This window comes from Oreochromis niloticus, linkage group LG7, assembly GCF_001858045.2.
Source record: "Oreochromis niloticus isolate F11D_XX linkage group LG7, O_niloticus_UMD_NMBU, whole genome shotgun sequence".
Lineage (NCBI taxonomy): Eukaryota > Metazoa > Chordata > Actinopteri > Cichliformes > Cichlidae > Oreochromis > Oreochromis niloticus.
The window spans coordinates 60,584,141-60,600,219 of NC_031972.2; the positions used below are offsets into that span (position 1 = coordinate 60,584,141).

Below are 16,079 nucleotides of genomic sequence, written 5' to 3' on the forward strand. Positions count from 1 at the left end.
CAGGAGGGTAATGGCCTCATTTCAAACACCTTTTTGTCAAAAGAGGAAACAGGCTTTTCTAATTACTGCTGACCTGAATGTGTAATTGAAGCCCCTGAATGTCAGCACATGTTCCACATGTAATTCATGCAATTTTGGATTACATGCATCACACTTCCTGTGTTATTAATGCTTTATTATCCTCTTCCTCCCTGTTTTAATATAGGACAACAGAGTCTTGTTCATTTAGTCAGAGTGTGTTACTCAGTACAGTCGTTTCAACACAGCTAAAGTAGAGAAAACACGCACTTATCCCTTGCGTGTTTATGCATGTGTGCACACTCACATGCACGCATGCACAAATCCACTCCTGAAGTGTGGAAGCCGTCTGGTGTGAAGGCGTGTCTGTGGAGTCAGATTACCTGTCATTCAGGAGACTGTTGTTTGATGAGCTGAATCCTGCTTCTCTAGCTAACACAACACCTTGCCTGCTTGTTATTTTCTACTCATGGACCCAAGGTGCTTCTTGCATCTGCGACTGATATCCTCTCATCTCCCAGTGCTATGGCGACTGTATCACAGACTTTTCTCTGTCTTGACCTAGAGTAAATAACTGGATCACCGGCTCCATCCCCTCAGGGAGGATATGAATGGCTTGCCAGTCATTCATTGGCAAATAAACATTCTCTGGCAAATATAAATTCGCTGCAGGGGTGAAGAAGCACCGGTGTGACACAAGCTGCTATTCTGACAGTCCAAAGTCCACTGGCTCTTTTTCCATTCACAAGCTGACAGTAGAGTCAAATGAATCCCATCATTTTCTTCTTATATTCAGTGAAGTACTTCCTGTAATAAATTCTACTTCTTTTATTCACTAAACTCAGTATTTAGGCCATTAAACTATTGTGCTTTAAAGATCAGACTCTTTGTTCTCTCATTACATTAGCGTAGCAGTGAATGGCACTGTCTCTCTTCATCTAAATGAACTTTATTGATCATTTGAGCACAACAGAAAATAAAGCAATATTAGTTAAGCATGCTTACACATCACCAGTGCCCTTGATGCTTCTGTTCCATTTAAAATCACAGATGGATGATTAGCAGTGTAATTGTTATGCAGCATTTTCTTGTAATTTGTTGTCCTTGTTTTGCTGTGTCTGTGGATATTGAACTTTTGTCTGTGGTTTTCATTATAGTTTCCCCAAAATCGAAACTTAATTAAAAACAGGTACTTAAGGTACTTAGGTTTTGCTCAGTTTTTTTCTCTTTTATTAGTTAAATGGAAAGCAATAGGCTGCCAAGCATACATCTTGAATAGCTCCCATTAATTATATGAGATTCAGTATAAATGCATGGAAATGATTCTACATTATGAGCATTCTGCAACTCCTTTAAATGTGAAAATGTAGCTTTTGAATGTGCATGCAATGTTTTATTTGCACATATTTAGTTTTATCTTCAACATTAAAAGGTAATGAGTCAGTGTGGAATTATTTAAATGTCACTCGTATTATTTAAAATTTAAACAAACCTGAGCATTATTTGTTTTCTGTCCAAGCATTTCCTGGATTGAGAGGATTTGTTAAGTACCTTCATTAGTTTCTTGGTAAAAATATGAAGCTTGTCGCTCATATTAAAGGGAAAAATGTAACAAAGAAGTAATGCATTACTTCAATCCCTCAGCCTTAATCCTGTGTGCTTCTTCTTGTCTGAGATGACAGTGTATGTGGTGTAAATCAATACGTTTCAATTTGTTCTCTTTGTAATGGTGACTGGCTGTTTGTCCTTCTCACACTGAGACATTTTTTTATTCACAGTGTGTGTGTGGAAGGGACTGTGAGACTGGAAATAAAGGATCAATGAATGACTTAATTCAACAAACAATAGCTATATATTTCAGCAGCCTGCTTCACATTTGGAGACAAAGGTATTAGTGACTGCAAGTATTCAGGCTTTCTGTGATAATAAGGATTTGGAGAAAACACCACTCCTGTTTCTTTTATGCTTAAACAGGATCATGCACACCACTTGTAACTGGACTGAGCAGAGTCAAATGGCACCGTGCTTTATTAGGTTAAGGTTCCTACTGTCTTTGCAAACCTTGCACACTGCCACTCTATACTTTAAGGAGTTAGGGGTTAGGGGTCCCAGTCATACCTGGAGCCTCAATCAGTTGTTTTCCTTGCCTGATGAGAAGTGGTACCTCAGCTTCTAAGTGTTCTTTTTGATTGTGTTGGATGTGTTTATTATATTAGCTGAATTTAGTGAGGAGGGACACAGACTTTGTTCTGTGGAAAACCAGAGTTTAGTCATAGCAAATGGGAATTTCACATTAAATATATTGTGCAGGATTTTAGAGGTAGTTGTGTTACCTTCAGGGACACACCAGCTGTTTTGTTTTACCAGTTAACACTTGATTTAGACATCCGGGTTTTGGTTTGATAACATATACCTACTTTATAATCACTAGTATTATTAGTCTATAAAAGAGAAACTGATATCAAAACACACCTTGAGATACAAAAACAGTATCAGTGTTGTCGTCTAACTCTTGGGAGGGAGTGCTTTTCCCAAGAAATTCCTTTAAAGACTGATCCACATACCTGTGAGTAATTGTGGTCTCCACCCAATCTGCTACATTGTGCAACCATCAAACACCTCAATGGAGTCTACATATCGTAGCACAAATCACTACATATTGTGCATGCCAGCAATGCGTATGCAAACATATAACTGCCAAAGAAACAATCTCACACCATTATCTCTTAAGGAAGTGTCTCTAGTGCCCTTTTCACTCCAGCAAACTGCTCAAACACTCCTGCTGCTCCCTCAGGCACACCATATGCTTTAACGTCCTCTCAAGAGTTTCTAAGTCATCGGCTGGTGCTCTTCAGCTTGATTTTACAACAAAGTGTTGCTATTCAACTGCGACCTAATCTTTCAAGCCTTGCTGCTTCACCTCGACTTTCAACTCATTCAATACACCTAAGTATTTTCTTTTCACACACCCCCTCTGCGTATGCGCCCATCCCAAAGTGAGCTCCTTAGAATTCACACCCACCAGGATCGACAGGTCTCACCAAAACAAATTACCCTTTCCCTTGCAATCTACCTGCACACTTTTATGTTTCATTAGTGTCCTCATCAAAGTGATGCTTTTCTTTCTGGGAGCTAACAAATTAGTTTCATTTCCTCGCAGTTCTAGCTCGTTACACTGTTGCTGGAGTGAGAGAACCACGTAGAGAACATAAATTAGAAAATGTGGCAAGGCATGAAGTGGTTAATGTAAACTAGCACTACCCTTACAGAACACCTTACATGAAAGAAGTCATATTAGCAGACTGTGTGCAATCAGACATGCTAATCTCTAGAAACCCCACCCCTTCCATTTTTAAGGCGCTCACACGCTTCGTTGAGACGGTATGGGTTTTGTCCCTGTGCAAATACACGTACTAATACCAAATCTACACAGAATGATTGAAGACCATGAGTGTGACTGATCGAGCAGAGGTTTAAGTTTGATCTTCTCTCTAATTGGAACAGGCAGCTGAGTATTTTGGAAAACTCTAAAAGGCGGATTTCAGTTCAAGGCGTTGGCCCTTCATGCTTATACTCTCCATCAAGTCCTTGGCTGTAATACCCCTGGCTGCCAAGTCAGCATTATATAATGCATATGAGAGTGTGTACTGTGAAAACACAGGAGACTGCTCTTATTAGCTTAATGGCAGTAAGTATTGCAAACAGAGAAAATCATTTACAAAACTCATTACTTTTCAAGCAGTGCAACATGACTGAAGAATGGATGGGAAAAACAAAAGTCTATTAATACCAGTGCTCAGACTTTTGCCACAAGACTGTTGACAGCATGATATTAAACTGTGACAGGCCCTTGGGTGTTTCTACTCTCATTTTTGCTGAAGAAGACATAGGACTCATAAGCATTCCACAAGGCTTAGAAGTCCAAGAATTATTGTGTCCATTGTGCAATTAACCGTCCAACAAGATTTTTGTGCATTAGAAGTCAAACACTCATTGTCATCTGTGGAGATATTAGACACGCAGAACATTTGAAAGGCAAGCTAACACGACACCCATTTGGGATCATTTGTTGTTCTTCTTCATGCGTAGCTTCTCCAATATACCTTGAAATGGATACTTTCTGTTGATGCCTTTAAGGGGGGTTAATGCAAGCAGCTGCAATTTTCAAAACGTGTCCAGTGTGCAGCCCTCTCTCAGGCCGATTCACTTCAAAGTCACACTATCATTCTCCGTGAAGAAACCCACACATATGCAGATTTAATTTCACTTTTAAAAGGTCAGTTTAAGAAAAAAAATTATCAAGCTCTTGGGGTTTGGCCCCTTTCCATATCTGGCTACGCAGCCAAGTGCATTAAGCTGCACAGATGAGGTGCCACAGTCAACCAAGCAGAAAAATAACTTGTGCTTGCCTCTGTTAGCTAGGGCGGGGTCGGTCCGGGTCAGCTTTGGACTCTCTAGTGCCTGGGGTGGCTGGGACCTGAAGACTGTTAATTACCACTGATGAGTTGAGTGTGAGTGACCTGATGATGATGGACTATATATCTTCCTCACAGAAAAGGGAATAATATGGGAATCAGTGCTTTGATGGGACATGTGGGGAAATGTGGCTGCACTGGTTAGACGGGTGTAGCAGCAGATATGCATTTTGATGATGTATAAATAATTACTGAGGGAAGAAGAGTTTTGCACTGATGAAGAGAAAGGGGAACTACTCCATAGCTTCCACAAGTGCTAGTTTCTGGTGCTGTATATTTTATTTCTCAAAAAACACAGACCTTTAAAGAACTTTAATGCACACTTTGAAATCTTTGAACTACACAGTGGACTCCTGTTTGTGTCTTTGAAAGACTCCAGTATCCTTGTTTTGCTGTTTTAAACTTTTGAGTGAACCCCACCTCATAAACTAAGTGGAGAGTTAAATGCTGCACTTGGCCATTTCAACAATGATTCCCTTTTTTGCATTTATATTCCTGGCACGCAATGGGTATGAATCTACAGGGTGAAGCTGGAACAGAGGAAAAGTGTGCATTTGCATGTGCGCATGCTACAGATGTGTATGTAGGCAGGGGTGTGTTTGTATGTTAGCGTGGCGTGCACATTCCAGCTCCATGTCCATGTGTTTGGATTTGAAGCGGGTGCTCTCTGCCAGCCGTTTTTCCCCACCCTTTTTTTCCTTCTCACAGCAGAGCTAGTGTACCTGGGAGAGAGGATGAGAAAACTTGTGGGGGAGAACTTGATGGAGCAGGCGGGAGACCCAGCCTACCAACTGCCTGCAGCTGACTGGAGTCAGTTGATGCAGGGGAGTCACCCAAAATACGATAGGCTCAATATTGGCTTTGGCCTGGTTTCCCTGTTTTGGTAAAATATGGACTGTTGGCATGGGCTGTGACAGTTTTAACCTGCAATAACAATTCTACTTAGGGAGCACATCCTCGGTTGAAACTTTACCTTTGCTGCTAAGGCCTGCATGCGATGCACAAAGTAGCAGCATAGTTTGTAGCTCTTTTGTGTTTAGTGTGCTTTCGAAAGATGGCCGATTTAGTGGGCGATATTGCAAATTGCTCAATTATAGTTTGGCCGATGTTCATCCATAAGTATGAGTGCACTCCTTCATGCACAAGACTTAACAAAAACCCCAGTGTTTTCCTGTCAGACTTTCCACATTTTCCATAATAACCAATACAGCTGAGGCAACCAGGGCTCTTCCCCTGAGGTTCTAATATTGCTGAAAATTGAATGATTACATGTCAGACACAAGTGCTCTCCCCATTATAAAATTGACAGGAATATTTGAAGCCTTGTGAGGGTCATCCCCCGATGGAGGGTCAGAGGGAAGCGTAGAAGCAGCAGGAAGCGACACACAGCCCCAGGCCTCATCATTCTCTGCCAGGCATGGCCCACTTCCATGCTGTGCCTGTGCTACAAGCAGCCACTTTGCAGAGTCAGAGTGATAGATTACGCTAGGTGAGTTAAACAATTATGGAGTAATTTGGAACTCAGTGCCTCGTAAATTGTTAGTCCCCCACCCTGAAACAAGTCTTGCAAGAGTAATGATTCAGTATTCTCAAAAGAAAGTGAGATTAGTCACTCAAGCTAGTCTTTGATGCTAATAATTACAGCATTTGGGGCGTGTCAGGGACTCACTTCTGTGCTGTTTTGCCACATCTACTGTGTTGGAAGGTTTTAAAAGAAGGCTTGCAAAACCATAAACATTCAAACTTACACACTTATGCCAAGAGATAGAGTTAAACATACACACACCACTGTGACATTGCATTTTTATCCTCAGAAGAATAAGAGCAGAGTAAGAAGACCGCCATAGTGTACACTCTGCAGGGTGATATCATGCAGGTGGCTGATAACTGACTCGTCTGTCGACCGTAAATATAATAAACTGGCATTTAGAAAGTAAATCGGGAATGAGAGAACAGGACACGCCATAGACGTGACTCTGTAGTGACGCACAAGATGGCGGGGGTCTAGCTTGTCTGCTGGGATGGCAGCAGTTATCAGATTATTTCCGCCAGTTTTCAGACATGAGACTCCTGGGAGGAGCAAGGGATAAAAATAGAGATAAATTTTGTGGCCAGCAGTTCTGTGTTGGTAGTGATTGGACATTACACATAGAGTAGCCTTTAGGTGTAAATTTGTGTAAGATGTCAACACAAACAACAACAAAATAAACCAATCACTGGATTCAGATGACCAAGTGGTCTGTTTTGGAAGCATAAAACAAACTGTGCTCCACAGGAGAAGGAGAGGAAGCATAACGCAGGTGTTATTCACATTCACATTGTTATTAAAACCAGAAAAGGCCAAAACTGACAACATATTATTCAGCCTCAAAATATGTTCTGACTTCACCAGACTGTGGCCCTCAGCTTCAAGCTTATTTGTTTCAACAGTGTCCTGTAAAATATACCTTCAAAAACCTCTGCAATGGCAACACCCCTGCCTCTCAACAAGTAAGAAATATGAAATTTCTATGATATCATATGGTATTCTCTGCACTTTGAGAGCCAAGGATTGTGTGAAAATAATATTTGTAGATGTTGAAGGGGACACCCCAGCAGTGTTATCTTCTGTGCTGATCTGCAGGGTACAGGGTGCATTACAGGTGGAAAAACTAAGTGGGTGCCTACACACCTAAACTAGAATTACTCATTATGAAGTCACGTCATGTGTTCTACATGTTATTAAACCAGAGGACTGTACTGCAAAGCAAGATTTCATCTTATCCAGGTAACAAAAGAGGAACAGGCCGTGAAACAATCCAAAAGATCTAACACAAAGAGATCAACAGTAATGCTAGAAAGTCCAAAAGAAAACAGTGGGAATGCAAGGGGCAGAACTAGACTTGGGGAAATAACTGAGCATAACAATCTGCCAACGTTTGATTGGGAAGAGGAAACAGGTGTAGAACACAGGTGATGCTATTCATGTCAGGCAAAACAAACAACGATGGAAGATTACTAAAGGAAATGAAACTGACAAACCAAAGATTACAAAATAGGTCAGGAAATATTTTAAAGTAAAACATAACAACAATGTAAAAACCATGACAGGCTGTGGGGCTAAAAAAGTCACAAACATATAGTTTTAAATGAGGCTTAATATTTTTCTTTTAACCACTGTAGTTGTCTTCAAGTGTCACTCAGGCAGGTGTAAAAGTGCATTGGAGGGGGAATGTTTTCACATTTGAAGTGTTCAAGTTCTATTTTATAGCAGCTGGACCTCTGTGTTGAGTCAAAATAAACTGCTCATTTTCAGGGGGATGATTGTTGACTTTGGTCTCTTTATGGAATTTGTTAACAGTAAAAATATTACCACAGCTGCCCCGTGTCTCCGTGACGACATTTCAAATATAACTTCTCCTATACATCATCCACTGATGTATACAGCTTCCCTGTGGATTACAAATCCTGGTGTCATCATTTGTCACTTGTCCTTACATCCATCGCTGTGTGTAATGTTTTGCCTAGAATACTTTGAATCATCCTCTCTGCCTCCTTATTGGAAATGCCATGTTTGTTGCGTGTTACTGGGATTAAGTGTAGATTCAGATCTGCAAACAGAGTTGAGTTTTTTCTATTCTGACCAGTAATCTAAATATGTGCCAAGCACTTCCTGGAAAAACCTTCATCTCATACGTACACGCACAAAACAGACACATGCAGTCAGACTGAGACACACACATGTGATGCAGACACTCACGGACAGAAATAAACATTGAACCGTGCATATATTGCACACAGGCAGTGACTGCACCTTTGCTGCCTGAAGCACTTACTGTCTTATCTACTTTGGGCTTTGCTTCACATTTATGGAGTTTTAATGTCCGAGAGCCTTTTTCACTTAAAAGCTCCGAATGTTTACAAGCAGCTCCATATGATGTCATCCCATTTAAAAATGACCCAAAGGGAAAGATCCCCTCGCAGCAAATCTCATTTTATGACATTAGTCATATCCTTTAATTACTCCAGAGCCCTCGGTCCTAAATGAGCAATTACTTCAGAACACTGTTGCATTTAGCATGACTGCTTCATGTATTTGTTGAAGATTCAGAGTCTTCTCATTTTTTTCTGCATAATTCACATATGTTCTCTTTTTTGATTTTGACTGCATGCAGGAGATTTCTTTTTTCCCCTTAAATTCCTACCTACATCAGATTATGTGAGGTAACGGCAAGAAGGAAAATACCATTGCACTTATTTTTAGGCCTCTCCCAAATGCTTGTAGAGAAGCAGTGCAGGACGAGCGGAGAGATTACGGCTCAGTGACTTCAGATTTTTCCCTGCTGCTGATTGCCAGTGTTGTCTGGAAAGCATCCTGCGGGAAGCGTGCGACTCACGGATATTACACACAGACTTATTACCCTTGACAGAAGAAATGAGATGAAAAGAGAGAAATAACAGTGAAAGCACCACTACCTCAGGGTGGAATAACACACAGCCAGCAGGCAGTGCTGGTTTCTCTTTGATTGGAGAAGATTGCATAATTCTAGTTGTGCCCTTGTTGTGTGTCGGTCACCCATCACAAGTCCTCTGTGTGTGTGTATGCGTGTGTGTGACTTTGGGTGTAGGGTTTGTGATTTTTTTGTTTACTTCTATGGTATGTTACACTCTGTTTCCTTTTTTAGCTCCTAGTTTCTGTGTGTTGCTATTTGCAGCAATTTTGCAGGCAGTATCTTGAGAAAGCCGGCATTTATTCCTTAAAAATTGCAGATTTATTATCCATAGTTCATTCAGCTTTTGTTATGCTGCTCAATTAAGGTTACTGTTTACAAGAGAAGTGAGATTTCTACAATTTTGATGTCTAAACTGTAAAAACAAAAAGCAAAAAGAAGATACTTACTACCAGATACTACCACTAAACGTGAACCTGCTAATAAAGCAGAGTCTTACAAAAACTAGCCCAGTTAATAGCTGAATATTCAGTGTAAGAGTTTCACGAGCTGTGGTAAATAAATGTGGAAAATATTAGTGAGAAATTTGAAATTCAGATTATCTGTGTTTAATTGAATTTATATTAAAAATTTAATGTCCATGTTTTTCCATTGTTTCCTTTAATGGCACCCAACATGAGAGATAGTTTTGAATTAATTTGCATTAATGTGCAATTTCTTCGTGAAATGATATGTAATTATAGTGGAAAAATGCACTACAGCTGAGAAAAACACTTTATATGTATAGCTATAAACTTAAACGATATTGCATTTAAAATTGAAAGTTTTAGCAAATGGTTGCCCATTTGTACTTTTAAAAGACCTGGTTTCATTTGGAGCTGCATTTTTGACCACTTGCAAACTGAAGTTCACTATTCTGTCTCATTTAGAGTCGATTTGTGGGGTCTATTTTTCGGTCCTTTAGCTCCTGAGGAAAATATCTAGGCCTTTACCTTCAAAAATCTGCCTTTGTAGCTGGTAAACATTTTCTTTTAGAGAATTACAGATAGCATCCAAAAGTTTATCAGAGTGTTTCTTTATGCCTGTGTACCTGCAGCAGCCTAGGCTAGAGGTTTTCAGGCTGGCCTGTAGGCCAAATGTTCCTTTATTGTGAATCCAATATCCCTCAAACAACTTGAGAACATTTCTTCAAAACTGGCAAAAGCAATGAACTGATTAAAATTTGATTTGATTTAATTTACGTAACTTAAAGATTCATTTGCTAATTCTGAACAATTGCCATAATTTTGAAATAGAAGGAGTGATGGATGTAGATATCACCTTTCTCTTTACTGTTTAAAGGAAACATGCAAACGTGTGCTGGTTATTCATTGGGAATGAAAGCAGTAGTGGGGAGCGAATAAACCATTAAAACTGTGACATGTAAAACCAAAATTAGCCACAAAGATTCTCAAAAGGGTAAAAAGTATATATAGTGCAGAGCAGATTAAGAACTATTAAAGCGCTGTCCTCAGACGCTAGTCTACATATTAAAGGCAGAATGCACTGAATTGATTGTAATCTGTCTATTTACTTCCTGATTTGTCAGTGTGTAATGGACTTGCTTCAAACAAGGTCAATGATGAGGTGTGACCTCAATCAAGAGAATCTAATCTAAGACAAGAGCGAATCGCGCTAACAACTGAAGCAGAAACACCATAAAGGGCAAGGTGAAAAAATGGTTGCCATGTTGTCGAAGCTTCAGAAAGCAGGAGCTAATTGTGTCCCTGAAGGTGTGAGACAGTGACTCTATCAGCTTGTAGAGGCATCTTTGTTGTATTTCTAACACACCCATGACCTCTGTGTGGAGGAGGGGTGTCAGTAAAGGATCAATATAATACTGTATTCATTTTTAGATTCATTATATGAAACAGGAGCAGGATTTGTTTTCAGTGGGCTCTCCCCTCTGATCATGTGCAAACCAAAACAAACCTAAACCCACAGTGGGAACGTGTTTCCTTTGGCAGTTTACTCATACTTGTATAAGAACACATCAGGAGGCTTGTGTGTTTCCTTCGGAACAACACATGATGTAAACTCGGAAGCCTTTTCCGTTCTGCAGAAAGGATCATCAGCAGACTGTATCTCGAACGTGACTACAGAAAAGGAAATATTCAGTTTGGGTTTAGCTGAACACATTGTTCTACCAGCAGATCACAACCCATGAAGTGTCGGGGATTAAGACTTTTTAATTACTGATAATTATGTGTGTGTCTGCTTTTGTGTGCACGCTCTTCAGCGTTGCATACAATGTGACTTGTTATTAACCTGTTTGCAGTTCCTGACTGTAAATGAGTGTTTGTGTGAATGTATGTGTGTGTGTGTGTGGTTCCCTCTGCCAGTTTCCTAATTTTACCAGACATTTTGAAGGGTACATTTGCTTTTTTGCAGAACTCCTTAACAGCCGTGTGGTGAGCACAGGTCTAAAAAATTGAAAGCTTGTGGCTACCTCAGACCATACTGTGGTTACCTGAGAACCCAAGCCAAAACCATACCTCTGGAGATTTACAGTCTACCCATGCATACCTGGTCTGTAATAAAAAAAAAATACTAGCTTTATATTTACGCCTTTTCTTTCTCCAGTTCAATTACTCTTCACGAGTAAGAAAGGAATTTTAAGACATTTCACCGCTCTGTTTTCTGCTTTCTGTCGCGCTATGTCTCCCTCTATGATCACTTGCTCAGTATACATATGGTGGCCATCTGGCCTGGCAGAACAGTCATGGAGCCTAGCGTGGGGCAGCACTACTGTGATCCATGTACAGTAACAACATGATTAACCCTTTACAGCCAAAAAGAGTGTTTATGTCAGGCCTGTATGATTTTTTTTGACTGTCTCCCCTTCTGCTTTCTTTTTCTCACTCTACTATTTAAATAATAGTTCAGATCCTCTTGTACATTAGCGTTGCTTAAAGCAGCTTTTTTCTAAAACAAAGCCCCACTCTGCTTTCTCTGTACCTTATCTGCATGTAAAAAACTGAAGCCAGCGTTCCTGCAGAGCTAAAGTATGTTTAGAGAAGTGCACTTCCCTGTGCGTCCCTCCAAAATAGATTTTAAATGCAGGGTAGGAGCCACATCGAGGTCAGCATTCCTGCCCCACTGCTCTAGTCAACCCTGAGAAGAGTCACCAGATCCATACTACTACTACTACTACCACTGCTACTACCACTACTGCTAATCAAATCAACAAACATTGCAGTTTTTTTTTTAATTCATGTACAGTCTCACAGTTTAGGTAATGTTTAGTGATATTTTGGGGAAATCCTTCTAGCTGAAACATTAAGAAAAGAAAACTAAAGTGTCGTGCTTGTACATTTCTGTGAATTCACAGGATTTGTGGCCGGAGTGCATCCAAGTTTTCACTGGGTGAGAAGTGCAGGTTGCCAGTCCAATTCACTGGGAAGATTAATATGTGTTTATTATTGCATAAAGCTTTTAACTTTAACTTTTAACTTAGCTTTTAACCCAGACCATGAAAAAATATGAATTCATCATTTACATTTAGTTTCAGTTAAAGTGAACAAGTACACCAGGCAGGACTGCAATAGTCCTGCAATAGTACACATCTATCCAAAAGTTGGTCTTGTCACCCCCAAAAAAACGGTGATTTAAGAGTTTGTAACACACGTCACATCTCAATACATTTAAGTGGCAAACATGTGAAATACATTGGACCATGCAGTGGGTCCGATCTATGCAGCTGTCTATCACTGAATATGACTAAGGTGCATTCTGTGACATCTTACTTCTTCTTCGTTGACACTGTCTTGCCTGGAGGATCATCCAGCCTCATCTCTTCAGCAACGCTGAATAGCTGCCATATGGCAAACGCAACCGGCCCACTTAAAGAGAGGCAGGTGCCCGATAGGATATCTCAGTATTATATAACCTAGCGTGGTTGCCAACTATTATTTCTTTATGATTATGCCCAATAATAAACTTAAAACATTATGCGAGGTAATGGAAAAACCTGAGAGCATTGCATTTCCCAGGAGATTCAAAGTGTATTGACAGAGTGACATCTGGAGGAAGATACTCACGCAAACATAGACACAGAGAGAGCAGCCGCAGTGGCTGCCTGGCATGTAGGAGCTCCATCAGTGCCTGCCTGAGGTTAGACAGTGCCTTGCATTAGGAGGCAGAGAGCCAGTGAGTCACCTTGCCTCAGTCTATACTCAGAGCAACCACCATCACTGTCAGCTGGTTCTGCTATTTCCCTGAACAAGGTTAAGGAGCATGACAGTTGAAAGATCAAATGTAATGTATGTTTGTTCGTTTTTCAAGAGGTAGATTTTTTTACTTCTATGTTTATACACAAGTTAAAAAAGCCAGAATGATGAATCTCATTGCTTATTTATTTTCACAAATTAGTTGGCAACTTATCACGGAGACAAAGTCTGACAAACACTTGCTCTACTGTGATGCTGTGATGAATGTACTGTAAACCATACAGTCAGAACAGCCATGATAATACAATTTCAGAGTTTTCTGCGCGACACTCACTAAAATTTTGTTGTTGTTTCTTTTGTTGGTGAATTTCTAACGATAGATATGTGTGATATAGCCTGTAATACTGCAACCAGTCCAGGGTGTACCACACCTCTTGGCCAATAACAGCTTGAATAGGTTCTATCCTTGCTGGAACCCTGAATAGCACATATGGTTAAGGAGATGGATGGATGGAAAAGAATAATAGGAAGTAATGGCATAACGGGTTATTTATGACCTGAGAAGATTTATTTATTTACAAGTAAATGAAAGACTGTCAATGGACCAAAGCCTACTGCTTCCATAAACATATATTTTTCCATCACTATGCTGTGGGGATGGTAGGGTGACCACTTTGGTATAATAAACAGGTTGCTGTAATATTTTGTACAAATATTGTACAGTTCCTGTTATTTTTGCTGGCTTGATAATAAATTGGCTGCACCACTTGCAGACTAATTTGCAGCCATCCAAATTTGTGGACTTGTAGCTTGTTAGAGATGTAGTTGTAATATTTCTGTAATACCAGATTATTTATATATTACTACAAACTATTTTTGCTGTAGTAAATCTAATATTGATGGTAAGTAGATGTTATGTAACTTGCCTTTAAACAGCTGTATTCTTTTTTAGAGAGAAAGGATATAAGTAATATGTTATGTATGTGTATCATTATCATAAATTTTTTGACAAAAAGTATCAAATTAAATTATTTAGTCTTTTCTATCCATCCACACAAGATGAACAAATAATTAAATAAAATTATTAATGAAAGATTTACTGGTTTAAAATGAATTAGGCTTTTTGAAATCCTTGTATTATAATTATGGTATGTGTAGTGCAGTATTCTACTAGATCACACCTGGATGCCTTCAGTCTGGGCCCATCAAAGGAAGTAGGTCATGGGTCCTGTAGGCACACTGAATGGGCTATTTACTCTGATGTATAATTGTTTGAAAGGAAAGTAAGAGGCTGGAAGGTGCCAGGGTATCCCTCCTGCTGGTTTAAATGGTTTAAGATGGATTTCCAGCAGTTTGCACAACCACATGTGAAAGAAGGCACATTGTGAGCAATAAAAGCAATAACAGAGGTGTTTTAAAAAAATCCCTGCAGACAGGTTCCTTATGCAAAAACAGAAAGAAGGTTTCTTTTCTTTAAACTCCGTCTTGCTGGTTCACGTTGGGCTCTGACTGAAAATGGAAGCGAGTAAGAACACCTGACACTGGTGCAGCAGATGATGACATCTCGCGCAGGCTGACAGTAGCTCTCTGGTTTTACAAAGATGTAGATTAGATGGTGCCAAGTCTGCTGCTCTCTAGGTTTACAGGATAAGTAACTGTGACTTATTGATTCTTTTTGCACCAGAATTTTTTATTCCTTGTATAATGCATCATGAACAGCAAACATAAATAATGTACGATTACAGGTATTACCTCCGATGAGAGGTGAAATATCTTCAAGAAACTTAAGGAAGTTCATTCGCTTTTCTTTCAGAGCTGCGTAGCTCACCTTGACCTGAATGACTGAGAACCTACAGACACTAAGATCACAAGTATTTTTTTTATAAACCAGCACATTTAAAGAACTTCCTCGAGTTGATTATTATGGCTGTTTTTTTTTTATCTCTAGGTGTAAGTAGAGCTACACTTGATCTTTCTATTTGCAAATATAAGTGCACATGTGCTCATATGTTTAAAAAAGTTTTAAAAAAGTAATATTCCATGAGCAGTGCATTAATGTAATAATCATTCAGATTGTCCAGTCACTGTGTAAAAAAAACTATTACAAAAACTGTTTATGTCGGCCTTCTGCATGCATTTTTTTCTGCCTTATGAAAGTAAAAGGAATCACTTTATAAGTAACTGCCTGCTTCCCTCCACAAACAGAATAATGAGTGCCACATGTACATGTGCAGTTAACTTGGAAGAATATTCTAACAGACATTAAAACCAAAGCTAATTTTCCATCAGTGATTAGAGGGCTAAGTAGAGAGTCGCAGCCTTTAGTCATTTCATAAGTTGACACCCTGCGAACATTGAGAAGGCTGCAGCACAAAGCTGCAGAGGAATCGGAAACTGTCAGCAGAGCGAAATGGAGAATCTGCCTCATCACTCACAGAGCGAGGAAGAGCTGTGAATAATGAAACCACATTTTAAATATTACACGTTATTACCTTTGGGAGAAGTGTCTGACAGGTGTAGCTAGGAGGCAGAAATACTACATTGTATTGCTTCCATTGTTTTCACAATCAAACTCTCACTCTGGATATAAATAATTATGCACGCAGTTTCTAATATCCTGAACCTTTGTGTTCTTTCCATTTATGTGATAAGAGGAGATAATGAGATATTAATGACATTGTAGAATGAATCTACCCGTTTTATTCCTTCAATAATATGAGAAAACAACACAGCATATTTATTGTATTTAGCAGGGACATTTCTCCATACACGAATAGTACTGGATATACAATTGCTAAAAAGCAGTTTTTGCACAGGGGGACTCCATGCACAGATTACAGAGATAGAAGATACCATTGGTGAAAAAAATCAAACCTGTAAACATTAAAAATGTGGCCACGATAAAAACACAAAAACTGTGTCCGATACACAGTTTAAATGATCCCTTT

The 16,079-nt window shown here is 39.5% G+C and overlaps 1 protein-coding gene across 2 annotated transcripts in view; it reads left to right on the plus strand.

The window, feature by feature from the left end:
- Window positions 1-16,079, plus strand: part of btbd11b (BTB (POZ) domain containing 11b) — a 62,135-nt gene that overhangs the window by 22,298 nt on the left and 23,758 nt on the right. The window lies entirely within an intron of this gene.